Here is an 11957-nt window from a genome sequence, read left to right as displayed (position 1 = left end):
GGATTGTAGTAACCTTATGTTATCAAGCCCTGAACAATTTTGGTATACATTTACAGCATAATGTCATGCCAACAAGTTCTACACCTGATTAGGTTTAGGTGGTCATTGGTCAAGGTTACAGGTCAGAAGTCACCCTAGACCATTTTGATCCAGGAGGTGGCATATATCTATGTGAGGCCCTGCTCACTTTGTCTTATGAACAATGGGAAAATTATGATTAAAATTGTAGTAAAATTCTTATCTACCATTTCTATTCCAAAGATTTGAAGCCGACTTCAGCTTACATCCAGGAAGCATACTATAGCTTACTTCCACCTAGCAAACTCCAGCTTACTTCCAGGAAGCATACTTTAGCTTACTTCCACCTAGCCAACTCCAGCTTACTTCCAGGAAGCATACTATAGCTTACTTCCACCTAGCCATCTCCAGCTTACTTTCAGGATGCATACTACAGCTTACTTCCACCTATCCTACTTCAGCTTACTTCCAGAAAGAAAACTGTAGCTTACATCCACCTAGCCAACTCCAGCTTACTTCCAGGAAGCATACTATAGCTTACTTCCACCTAGCAAACTCCAGCTTACTTCCAGGAAGCATACTATAGCTTACATCCACCTAGCCAACTCCAGCTTACTTCCAGGAAGCATACTATAGCTTACATCCACCTAGCAAACTCCAGCTTACTTCCAGAAAGCATACTATAGCTTACATCCACCTAGCCAACTCCAGCGTACTTCCAGAAAGCATACTATAGCTTACTTTCATCTAGCAAACTCCAGCTTACTTCCAGGAAGCATATTATAGCTTACTTCCACCTAGACTACTCCAGCTTACTTCCAGGAAACCTACCATAGGTTACTTTCACCTTCACCACTGCACTTATATGTTTTTCTTTCTATGTACCATAAACAGTGTATTAAGTTAAGCTTTTATGCTAAACATGTATTGATCATCGGTCATGTACCTTACCTGTACATTCTTCTTCATCACTGGAGCAGGCTGATCAATTAGTAATACTGAACACTTGTCACCTTTATCTGCCATTAACAGAATATCAAGATAAGTTCTCAAAGATGTTTATTGATTATCAGTAAAATTGTTTTATTATTTAGTGTTATTGTTAAATGATTATTAAGTCACAGACGACTGTTAAAAATTAATCTGACCCTAAATCCAGACTGTTAAAAATTAATCTGACCCTAAATCCAGACTGTTAAAAATTAATCTGACCCTAACTCCAGACTGTTAAAAATTAATCTGACCCTAACTCCAGACTGTTAAAAATTAATCTGACCCTAAATCCAGACTGTTAAAAATTAATCTGACCCTAACTCCAGACTGTTAAAAATTAATCTGACCCTAACTCCAGACTGTTAAAAATTAATCTGACCCTAACTCCAGACTGTTAAAAATTAATCTGACCCTAACTCCAGACTGTTAAAAATTAATCTGACCCTAACTCCAGACAACTGTTAAAAATTAATCTGACCCTAACTCCAGACGACTGTTAAAAATTAATCTGACCCTAACTCCAGACTGTTAAAAATTAATCTGACCCTAACTCCAGACTGTTAAAAATTAATCTGACCCTAACTCCAGACTGTTAAAAATTAATCTGACCCTAAATCCAGACTGTTAAAAATTAATCTGACCCTAACTCCAGACTGTTAAAAATTAATCTGACCCTAACTCCAGACTGTTAAAAATTAATCTGACCCTAACTCCAGACTGTTAAAAATTAATCTGACCCTAACTCCAGACTGTTAAAAATTAATCTTACCCTAACTCCAGACAACTGTTAAAAATTAATCTGACCCTAACTCCAGACGACTGTTAAAAATTAATCTGACCCTAACTCCAGACTGTTAAAAATTAATCTGACCCTAACTCCAGACTGTTAAAAATTAATCTGACCCTAACTCCAGACTGTTAAAAATTAATCTGACCCTAACTCCAGACTGTTAAAAATTAATCTGACCCTAACTCCAGACTGTTAAAAATTAATCTGACCCTAACTCCAGACTGTTAAAAATTAATCTGACCCTAACTCCAGACTGTTAAAAATTAATCTGACCCTAACTCCAGACTGTTAAAAATTAATCTGACCCTAACTCCAGACGACTGTTAAAAATTAATCTGACCCTAACTCCAGACGACTGTTAAAAATTAATCTTACCCTAACTCCAGACGACTGTTAAAAATTAATCTGACCCTAACTCCAGACGACTGTTAAAAATTAATCTGACCCTTACTCCAGATGACTGTTAAAAATTAATCTTACCCTAACTCCAGACGACTGTTAAAAATTAATCTGACCCTAACTCCAGATGACTGTTAAAAATTAATCTGACCCTAACTCCAGACTGTTAAAAATTAATCTGACCCTAACTCCAGATGACTGTTAAAAATTAATCTTACCCTAACTCCAGATGACTGTTAAAAATCAATCTGACCCTAACTCCAGACGACTGTTAAAAATTAATCTGACCCTAACTCCAGATGACTGTTAGTTTCTGATAGGTCTGTACAAACGTCCTCGGCTAAGAAATCAGTCACCATTTCTGATAGGTCTGTACAAACGTCCCCAGGTAAGAAATCAGTCACCATTTCTGATAGGTCTGTACAAACGTCCCCGGCAAAGAAATCAGTCAGCATTTCTGATAGGTCTGTACAAACGTCCTCGGCTAAGAAATCAGTCACCATTTCTGATAGGTCTGTACAAACGTCCCCGGCAAAGAAATCAGTCAGCATTTCTGATAGGTCTGTACAAACGTCCCCGGCAAAGAAATCAGTCACCATTTCTGATAGGTCTGTACAAACGTCCTCGGCTTAGAAAGCGGTCACCATTTCTGATAGGTCTGTACAAACGTCCTCGGCTAAGAAATCAGTCAACAATTCTGATAGGTCTGTACAAACGTCCTCGGCTTAGAAAGCGGTCACCATTTCTGATAGGTCTGTACAAACGTCCTCGGCTAAGAAATCAGTCACCATTTCTGATAGGTCTGTACAAACGTCCCCGGCAAAGAAATCAGTCAGCATTTCTGATAGGTCTGTACAAACGTCCCCAGGTAAGAAATCAGTCACCATTTCTGATAGGTCTGTACAAACGTCCCCGGCAAAGAAATCAGTCAGCATTTCTGATAGGTCTGTACAAACGTCCCCGGCAAAGAAATCAGTCAGCATTTCTGATAGGTCTGTACAAACGTCCTCGGCTAAGAAATCAGTCAGCATTTCTGATAGGTCTGTACAAACGTCCTCGGCTAAGAAATCAGTCAGCATTTCTGATAGGTCTGTACAAACGTCCTCGGCTAAGAAATCAGTCACCATTTCTGATAGGTCTGTACAAACGTCCCCAGGTAAGAAATCAGTCAGCATTTCTGATAGGTCTGTACAAACGTCCTCGGCTAAGAAATCAGTCACCATTTCTGATAGGTCTGTACAAACGTCCTCGGCTAAGAAATCAGTCACCATTTCTGATAGGTCTGTACAAACGTCCCCAGGTAAGAAATCAGTCACCATTTCTGATAGGTCTGTACAAACGTCCTCGGCTTAGAAAGCGGTCACCATTTCTGATAGGTCTGTACAAACGTCCTCGGCTTAGAAAGCGGTCACCATTTCTGATAGGTCTGTACAAACGTCCTCGGCTTAGAAAGCGGTCACCATTTCTGATAGGTCTGTACAAACGTCCTCGGCTAAGAAATCAGTCACCATTTCTGATAGGTCTGTACAAACGTCCCCGGCAAAGAAATCAGTCAGCATTTCTGATAGGTCTGTACAAACGTCCCCAGGTAAGAAATCAGTCACCATTTCTGATAGGTCTGTACAAACGTCCCCGGCAAAGAAATCAGTCAGCATTTCTGATAGGTCTGTACAAACGTCCCCGGCAAAGAAATCAGTCAGCATTTCTGATAGGTCTGTACAAACGTCCCCGGCAAAGAAATCAGTCAGCATTTCTGATAGGTCTGTACAAACGTCCTCGGCTAAGAAATCAGTCACCATTTCTGATAGGTCTGTACAAACGTCCTCGGCTAAGAAATCAGTCACCATTTCTGATAGGTCTGTACAAACGTCCCCAGGTAAGAAATCAGTCAGCATTTCTGATAGGTCTGTACAAACGTCCTCGGCTAAGAAATCAGTCAGCATTTCTGATAGGTCTGTACAAACGTCCTCGGCTAAGAAATCAGTCACCATTTCTGATAGGTCTGTACAAACGTCCCCAGGTAAGAAATCAGTCAGCATTTCTGATAGGTCTGTACAAACGTCCTCGGCTTAGAAAGCGGTCACCATTTCTGATAGGTCTGTACAAACGTCCTCGGCTTAGAAAGCGGTCACCATTTCTGATAGGTCTGTACAAACGTCCTCGGCTTAGAAAGCGGTCACCATTTCTGATAGGTCTGTACAAACGTCCTCGGCTTAGAAAGCGGTCACCATTTCTGATAGGTCTGTACAAACGTCCTCGGCTTAGAAAGCGGTCACCATTTCTGATAGGTCTGTACAAACGTCCTCGGCTTAGAAAGCGGTCACCATTTCTGATAGGTCTGTACAAACGTCCCCGGCTTAGAAAGCGGTTATCCTGGAGACTATCTTATACGAACTCATCATGTTATTTCCTTATAGAACCATTTGCTACTTTTTTTCTGTTATGATCCGTTTCTCTGGCCCCGGAGGTCTAGACTCACCATTGACACAAAATTGCTGGTGGGCTGGCGGACACCGGATGTCGTCGGCCCAGGTTAGTTTTTAAGTATTGCATGAGTATGGAAGACGTGAACAACAGAGATCATTCCATTTGTGCTTCATTTGGGTTATTGTGATTAGGACTCGTTAGTGGATGTTACCGGGAATCATGTGATCTGTGGATTGTTTCATAACTTAGATCATTTATTACTTTAATTTCATTTAAACTCCATTTTCCATGATTGTCTCGTAAGCACTTGAATTTATGAATTTATCAATCATCTGTATGGATATATCACACTAATAGACATTATCTATATCACGAGACAAATCGTATATCAGATAAGTTCTGTAATGTCTTAAATATGTAATTAATTTTGTTTACATGCATAACGTTTTTATAAGTGAAATATTATATAATCTATAATATCTCTTTTTACTTTCGTTAAATAATATTTTATATTTTATTGGAAATAAGACATGAAACGTATTGCAAATGTAAAGGATATTAACACAATATCGATGTTATGTGATGCAAAAGAAGTACGCCATTTTCCTTGTGGTCATCTGTAGTGACGAGGTCATCGAGCGTTTGTCATTTTTTCCAAAGTTGATAATTTTTTTTATTTTTTTTTCAGCCTGTCAATGTCATTTTTATTTGGAATCACGTGACACTATTCTGGCCATCCACGAAGTGTGAAAAATAATTGTTACAAGAATAGTCTTTTGATGAAGTCGATACTTGGGCTTAGTAAACCTTAGAAAATTATCGACCGAGGAAAAATTCTAATGTTATTTTTTTCTGATATTGATAAAAGCATGTATCGACTTAATTTTTACATGTAATTCTTAAACGTATCATTTAATGCTATTACATCAGCTGCAATAAGGAAATGTGTTGATTCAGCCATTCTAAACAGTGTGTAGAACAGGTAGCTTGTCAAGCGCGAAGTTTTATTTCTTTTGATAGTGCAAAATGTAAAATGAAATGGTCCCTATTGATCATTAGACTTTCATTCGTATGATGAATGATGTTCAAACCGTCGTCTCGTTAGTTTTCAAGTGGCAAGGGATCAGCTGTTCTACAACCAAATGTAATAAAACGGATGTTTGTGGGTTTTTTTTCAGTAAGCACTCATTTATTTTTTTGCATGTGTGGTTATAACGGAGGTTATAAACGACAGAGCTTTGAGGTCGCCTTGGCGTCACAACTCTGTGCTGACTCTACTTGTGTTAATTTTTCACTAAACGAATGCATCATAATGCCAACTTTAATTTCCCTGAAGGGCAGGTTGATGACAGTGTCAGGTATGACGTTATTGTGTTACTTACAATACACACTTGGAACTTGTCAATACTGTTATACTATCAACTTCGAGCAGGTTAGGAGATGAACTATTTTTAAAACTTAAATGGTTACCTTTCAGCAACAGGGTGAAGTATAATGAGTGTATACTGATGTATAAAGGTATCAACAAACTATGTCCAAACTATCTAAATTGTAATACCCTGGTCTCCAATGTCCATAACAAGAAAACTAGGTCAGCAACTTCAGGTAAATATGTATTACCTCAACACAAAACTGAAAAATTTAAAAGTTCATTCATATACACTGGTCCTTTACTCTGGAACAGTTTACCAGTTACTGTGACTGGAAGTGGGACATTAAACACTTTCAAGGTGGAATGCAAAAAACACTTTTTAAATCTATCTTAGTTATGATTCTAACTACTTTCCAGTGGCCTTGTAAGGTTTTAGTAATATGACTGTCCAGTAACTTTTAGTTTAGAATTAAATGTCCATCTTTTTAGCTACAACCAATCAATTTTAATATATGCTATATTAGCGTATAGTCGGTTAAATTTTATTATTTGTCACATTGACATATATGTATATTGGACACTTGAATATGTGTTTTAATTCCAATATATATGCATCATGAGCTTTATGTAGTGCACTACTTTTAATTTATGATCCAAATTAAAACTATCATTATGTTCACTGTGATACATTTACTCTATATGTGATGTTATAACCTTTTAATGATACAATGTAATTTAATGTTGTAAATACTGTACATTTTACTGTCGACCGCTTGTAAGAAGAGTCTTTGACTCAAAGTGTTATCGACCTGAAATAAAGTCTATTATTATTATAAGTGATACTGCAGGGCTGGCGGACACTAAGGGATCACTTTGTCCGTCGTCACGCGTCGGCGGCGTCCATACGAAAGTTTTCCGGATTTTTTTTAGTTATGCTTTGAGTTGTCAAAATGAGATTTAGTATATGGCTTCTTGTTGGAATGGTACAGATTATTTTGGCATCCAGTTCGATTTCTGGGTGACCGTGACACTTTATGCAGGCGACACATACAGTTCCGAGGAACTCTTGTAATATTGTCAAATATCTCGTGTAAGTTCTTTATTAAGGATAGGAGTGTCATCTATAATGTAGACATACTATTATAAAACTTATAAATCACCATTGATCATCAGACACTTATCAATGTACGATTTCATGCGACAAATACGCGAAATGGAGCATTTACCTTCGCATTAACCTTTCCAGTTTTGCCTGATGTTACATTCACCCTAACAAACATAAAGACATATGTTTTATTTAGCTTTAGAGCCAAAGTAGTAAGACTTATTTTCGTCCTAATGAAGAAAGGGTGAAACAGGGAAATTTAACTGGGGACAAAATTTCCCTGTATACAGCAGCGTGGAAGTATATGTCCCTCGAATGTTTCAGTGGGTAGATATGAATGTTTAACTGGGGACAAAATTTCCCTGTATACAGCAGCGTGGAAGTATATGTCCCTCGAATGTTTCAGTGGGTAGATATGAATGTTTAACTGGGGACAAAATTTCCCTGTATACAGCAGCGTGGAAGTATATGTCCCTCGAATGTTTCAGTGGGTAGATATGAATGTTTAATCTGGGTATTAATATCCCCTGTATACAGCAGCGTGGAAGTATATGTCCCTCGAATGTTTCAGTGGGTAGATATGAATGTTTAACTGGGGACAAAATTTCCCTGTATACAGCAGCATGGAAATATATGTCCCTCCAATGTTTCAGTTGGTAAGAGTGAATGTTTAACTGGGGACAAAATTTCCATGTTAACAGCAGCATGGAAATATATGTCCCTCGAATGTCGTGATTCCCAAAGTGGTGACGAAGGAAAACCTTTCTGTAATTGTGTTTCAGTGTGTTACAACATTGTCATAGTTACTATTGTGTACTTAATGATAAACAAATTCCCGCCAGGTGAATTTCTGATGTTCCTGACAAAAAAAAATAGGTTAACACTGCATTGGTGATTGAAATCTTAATACATTTTGTTTGTCGCTTTGAAATTCTTTGTTTTTTGTTAGGATGCAGACTTACAGGCTCGATAAAAACAAAACAAAAATGGGGGGCATTGTGTATATGTTGATTACTGTGTTTAGTAAGGCGTTAAGTATTACAACGTCAAAGACGATGGCTTCATGTTTGTCTTACCTCTAGAACTGTAATTTAAACAAGGAAATTGCATAAATCACATACCTATGGTATATCACCTGTGCTTTTTACGTGCTGAGGTTCAATGATGAACCACGGAGGCCGCGACGGTTACTCGGCAGTTCTGCTGCAATACATACAGTACATCTGTACTAGTAGCCAGAACTTCGAGTGTCATGGTGTGGTTTTAATGATTATCATCTGTCTGACGCTTTATACAGAGCATGAGATGGTTGTCATTTACACTAACAGAATACTATTTTATCATTAAAAGTAAATTTTTTTCTGCTCTCATCAAACCCCGGTATGTAATACTGGTGCACCCAACGTGAGCACGGAAGGTACTTGTACCCGATTCTCAGTATCTATGCAGACGATTTTAATCCGGAAGTTGATATACGATGACAGCGATAATAAGAACAGGTATTAGGAGAAATAAAAACAAAAGGCCCTACCCTCTCCAACTGAACACAAACAATAGGAAGTGATACAAAATACTCCGGATAGACAACGTATTTCCTACACCACAATATCGTCATACCTCTTAATAGTGTAAAAGTATTATGATAACAACAAGGTTGATCAACTGGTACGGTAGTCCTCACTAACTAGAGAATGTACCAGATACGACACAATTTCATCAATTTACACACACGGGTACACATGTTGTAATAGTCACACACGGGTACACATGTTGTAATAGTCACACATGGGTACACATGTTGTAATAGTCACACACGGGTACACATGTTGTAATAGTCACCCACGGGTACACATGTTGTAATAGTCACACATGAGTACACATGTTGTAATAGTCACACACGGGTACACGTGTTGTAATAGTCACACATGGGTACACATACTGTAATAGTCACACATGGGTACACATACTGTAATAGTCACACACAGGCACACATAATGTCATAATTACACACAGATACACCTACTGTAATAGAAACACATGGGTACACATGCTGTCATAGTCACACACAGGTACACATGCTGTAATAATCATACTTAGGTACAAATACTGTAATAGTCACACACAGGCATACATACTGTAATAGACACACACAGGTACACCTACTGTAATTATTACACATAGGTACAAATGCTGTAATAGTAACACACAGGTACATATGCTGTCATAATCATACACAGGTACACATGCTGTCATAATCACATACATGTACACATGCTGTCATAATCACACACAGGTACACATGCTGTCACAATCACTCACAGGTACACATGCTGTCATAATCACACACAGGTACACATGATGTCATAATCACACACAGTTGCACATACTGTCATAATAACACACAGGTACACATGCTGTAATAGTCACACACAGGTACAAATGCTGTCAAAATAACACACAGGTACACATGCTGCCATAATCACACACAGGTACACATACTGTCATAATAACACACAGGTACACATGCTGTCAAAATCACACACAGGTACACATGCTGTCATAATCAAACACAGGTACACATGCTTTCATAATCACACACACTACACATACTGTCATAATAACACACAGGTACACATGCTGTCAAAATCACACACAGGTACAAATGCTGTCATAATTACACACAACTACACATGCTGTCAAAATCACACACAGGTACACATTCTGTCATAATCACACACAGGTACACATGCTGTCATAGTCACACACAGGTACACATACTGTCATAGTTACACACAGGTACACATACTGTCATAGTTACACAGGTACACATACTGTCATAGTTACACACAGGTACACATACTGTCATAGACACACACAGTTACACATACTGTCATAGTTACACACAGGTACACATACTGTCATAGTTACACAGGTACACATACTGTCATAATTACACAAAGGTACACATACTGTCATCACACACAGGTACACGTACTGTCATAGTTACACAAAGGTACACATACTGTCATCACACACAGGTACACATGCTGTAGCAATTACATATAGGTACACATACTGCCATAATCACACACCGGTACACATACTGTCATAGTTTCACACAGGTACACATGCTGTAATAGTCACACACAGGTACACATACTGTCATAGTCACACACAGGTACACATACTGTCATAGTCACACACAGGTACACATGCTGTACACACACAGATACACATACTGTAATAGTCACTCACAAGTACACATGCTGTCATAGTCACACACAGGTACACATGCTGTCATAGTCACACACAGGTACATACTGTCATAGTCCAACACAGGTACACATACTGTCATGGTTACACAAAGGTACACATACTGTCATAGACACACACAGTTACACATACTGTCATAGTTACACACAGGTACACATACTGTCATAGTTACACAGGTACACATACTGTCATAATTACACAAAGGTACACATACTGTCATCACACACAGGTACACATACTGTCATAGTTACACAAAGGTACACATACTGTCATCACACACAGGTACACATGCTGTAGCAATTACATATAGGTACACATACTGCCATAATCACACACCGGTACACATACTGTCATAGTTTCACACAGGTACACATGCTGTAATAGTCACACACAGGTACACATACTGTCATAGTCACACACAGGTACACATACTGTCATAGTCACATACAGGTACACATGCTGTAATAATCACACACAGATACACATACTGTAATAGTCACTCACAGGTACACATGCTGTCATAGTCACACACAGGTACACATGCTGTCATAGTCACACACAGGTACACATACTGTCATAGTTACACAGGTACACATACTGTCATGGTTACACAAAGGTACACATACTGTCATAGACACACACAGGTACACATGCTTTCATAATCACACACAGCTACACATACTGTCAAAATCACACACAGGTACACATTCTGTCATAATTACACACAGCTTTACATACTGTCATAATCACGCACAGGTACACATGCTGTCATAATTACACACAGCTACACATGCTGTCAAAATCACACACAGGTACACATTCTGTCATAATTACACACAGCTATACATACTGTCATAATCACGCACAGGTACACATGCTGTCATAATTACACACAGCTACACATGCTGTCAAAATCACACACAGGTACACATTCTGTCATAATTACACACAGCTATACATACTGTCATAATCACGCACAGGTACACATGCTGTCATAATTACACACAGCTACACATGCTGTCAAAATCACACACAGGTACACATACTGTCATAATAAAACACAGGTTACACATGCTGTCATAATCACACACAGGTACACATACTGTCATAGTCACACACAGGTACACATGCTGTAATAATCACACACAGGTACACATACTGTCATAGTCACACACAGGTACACATGCTGTAATAATCACACACAGATACACGTACTGTAATAGTCACTCACAGGTACACATGCTGTCATAGTCACACACAGGTACACATGCTGTCATAGTCACACACAGGTACATACTGTCATAGTCCAACACAGGTACACATACTGTCATAGTTACACACATGTACACATACTGTCATAGTTACACAGGTACACATACTGTCATAATTACACAAAGGTACACATACTGTCATCACACACAGGTACACATACTGTCATAGTTACACAAAGGTACACTACTGTCATCACACACAGGTACACATGCTGTAACAATTACATATAGGTACACATACTGTCATAATCACACACCGGTACACATACTGTCATAGTTTCACACAGGTACACATGCTGTAATAGTCAC

The sequence above is a fragment of the Ylistrum balloti genome, unplaced genomic scaffold (genome assembly GCF_031769215.1).
Source record: "Ylistrum balloti isolate Yb309-2 unplaced genomic scaffold, AGI_CSIRO_Ybal_v1 Utg370566, whole genome shotgun sequence".
Classification (NCBI taxonomy): Eukaryota; Metazoa; Mollusca; class Bivalvia; order Pectinida; family Pectinidae; genus Ylistrum; species Ylistrum balloti.
Note: the sequence above shows the minus strand (reverse complement) of the source record.